Source organism: Saccopteryx leptura, chromosome 12 (genome assembly GCF_036850995.1).
Source record: "Saccopteryx leptura isolate mSacLep1 chromosome 12, mSacLep1_pri_phased_curated, whole genome shotgun sequence".
Taxonomy (NCBI): Eukaryota; Metazoa; Chordata; class Mammalia; order Chiroptera; family Emballonuridae; genus Saccopteryx; species Saccopteryx leptura.
In genome coordinates this window covers 25464872-25467760 of record NC_089514.1, presented here as the reverse complement: position 1 = coordinate 25467760, position 2889 = coordinate 25464872, and the positions used below count along the sequence as shown (strand labels likewise).

The following is a 2889-nucleotide window of genomic DNA, read 5'->3' as shown; positions in this document are numbered from 1 at the left end:
TGACAGGAGAATTCTTCACATGCTAGCTAAATTGTTTTTATTACTTAAAATGTAATAAAAAGGTGATTGTACAATACAAAAGGCCAGTAGTCACGCCCATCACAGCCAGGCACATGCAGGTTCACATTAGATTCAGACAGACGGTAAAGAAACAGCAGAGTCAAAACCTGGTGGGCCATGCCTTTATTCTAGCCTCACAACCGGCTGGCGAGTAAAAAGACACAGGGCACCAAAACCCACTCTTATGTTCTCTGGTTCCATAACCAGGAGAATCTTTTCTGTTTTTTTCCCAGAATCAAAGGCTCCTCTAGTCTAAGTCACCTCTGGTTCACCATCTGAACACCCTCTCCCTCCTCATCTCTGCACAAACTGGCTTCTCCTCTAGCAACCTGCCATCTTGGCTGCTGCTTCTTCAGCACTCTTCCTCCCTGCTCCCACTCTGCAAAAATATGGCTTCCTTCTTCTTCTCCCTTCTTCTTAAAACTTTTTGAACAACAACCCCTCCTCCAGCACATATCAGCATAACAAAGCCCCTTCTCAAGCAGGAAGGCAATTAGCAGTATCACCTCGCAGCATAATTTACATGGGCAGTGGCCATTTTTAACAATAAAAGTGAGCAAAATCAAATAACACAAATTTTACAAACTCATTTGCCCAACAGTGGTACAACTATAATTTCCTCACCTTTTCTCCTTCATCTAATTTAGTGATTTTTCAACCATTTTCATCTCATACCACACATAAACTAATTACTAAAATTTGCAGCATATCAAAAAAATAGATTTTTTTTTTGCCAATCTGGAAAAAAAATAAGTATAATTTTGATTCATTCACATTAGACAGCTATTGTTGTATTGGCTGTTGCCTTTTTTTTTTTCTGTATTTTTCTGAAGCTAGAAACGGGGAGAGACAGTCAGACAGACTCCCGCATGCACCCGACTGGGATCCACCCGGCACGCCCACCAGGGGGCGATGCTCTGCCCACCAGGGGGCGATGCTCTGCCCCTCTGGGGCGTCGCTCTGTCGCTACCAGAATCACTCTAGCGCCTGGGACAGAGGCCAAGGAGCCATCCCCAGCACCCGGGCCATCTTTGCTCCAATGGAGCCTCGGCTGCGGGAGGGGAAGAGAAAGACAGAGAGGAAGGCCCGGCGGAGGGGTGGAGAAGCAAATGGGCGCTTCTCCTGTGTGCCCCGGCTGGGAATCGAACCCGGGACCTCCGCACGCCAGGCCGACGCTCTACCACTGAGCCAACCGGCCAGGGCCGCCATTTTTTTTTTAAATTTTTTATTTATTGATTTTAGAGAGAGAGAGAGGGAGAGAGAGAAATATCAGTCTGTTCCTGTATGTGCCCTGACCGGTGATTGAACCCACAACCTTTGTGCATCAGGGTGACACTCTAACCAACTGAGCCATCCAGTCAGAGCAGTGGTTGTCATTTTTTTATTTGACTAAAGGAGAAGAGGTCAGTGTTCTTGACTAAATAGTCAGGTATTACATGTTTCTGTTTTGTTTCTCCCTCCGAAAGCACTGTTTTTATTTGTATAGAGTCCTAGCCCCTTCAGCAGCAGGAGTGGGGAAGGCCCTTTTCAATCCAGGGGCTTCTGTAATGGTCTGTTGTTACCAAACACACAGGCAAGTAGTGTCAGGAATTTGGTAAGCTAACTACAATGTTTAGTCTCTTTCTGATGGGACAACAAGATGAGTGTCAATATCTGCTTTTGTAAGAATCCTGAATTTAGGATTTTCAACCTCTATTTCTGAAGGTTTGAAATCACTTGATAGAACAGTAGACAGGCATATAATCTCAGTTTCCACTGTCTGTTCAAATGTCCAATCAAATTTCTTCTTCACTTTTTTTTTCTTTCTTTCAAGGAAGCTGGTTGATAGTTTATTTAACTCTTCCTGCAGTGGCTTTAAACCCACAGTTGGACCCTGCAGGTCACACCGGTCACCTGAGGGCCTTGTTCTTAATAGATACCAATTAAATCATGCAACGACCATGAGGTCTCATTTCAGCATTCTGTGTGTAGACCTGAGATACATCAGCCATTCTTTTACACTGCGTGTCCACGGGAATCTCATGGCTATATTTGTATTTCCAATCAGTTGCTGTCATAGCGTGCCCGCCCTCTGTTCCTGGAATCTGCTGTCAGCTATCATTCCTGTCATCACACAGCCAATGTTTTCAGTTATCTTAAATAAGTGGTCACTGTGCTGGAATCCAGTAATTTGTCATGTACTTTCCTCTCTGTGACAATCACTGCACAGTCTTTTCCTCTGACCACTGCTGATGTGAGGCTGCCCTGGTTAATAGCCTTAAAAGCATATTCTAGCCTGGCCTGTGGTGGCGCAATGGATAAAGTGTCATCCTGGAATACGGAGGTTGCCAGTTTGAAACCGGGGTCTTGCCCGGTCAAGGCACATATGGGAGTTGATGCTTCCTGCTCCTCCCCCCTTCTCTCTCTCTCTCCTCTCTAAAAAATGAATAAAGACTTAAAAAAAAAAAAAGCATATTCTATTCAGTAGAGCTGGGCCCCTGGTGAATAGATGGTAATGGGCAGTCAGACCCAGTGCTAAGACCACGGGACATGTGGCGTGCCCACACTTCAAGAATGGTCTCTGGGCCCCTTGCTCCCACCCTGGGCAAACCAGCCCCTCCTGATGAGGGATGGCATCTTTTAAACATTCTTGTGGCACACCAGCATGTTATGGCACACTGGAGGAAAACTGCTGATCTCATCCAAATTATACACCAAAACTGAAAAAAGCAAGTCATTGGATAGTGGGAATTTACAAACAAATGAAAACTGAAGAATGATCATTAAAAAAGCATGAGCCAAAAAATATATTTGGTTAGATAAAAATTCATTTAGTCTCGTGTGTGATAT

At 44.6% G+C, this 2889-nt stretch overlaps 1 pseudogene; it reads right to left on the bottom strand.

The window, feature by feature from the left end:
- Positions 1-1671: 1671 nt before the first annotated feature.
- On the bottom strand, positions 1672-2170 carry LOC136384088 (proteasome subunit alpha type-6 pseudogene; annotated as a pseudogene).
- Between the last annotated feature and the right edge of the window lie 719 nt (positions 2171-2889).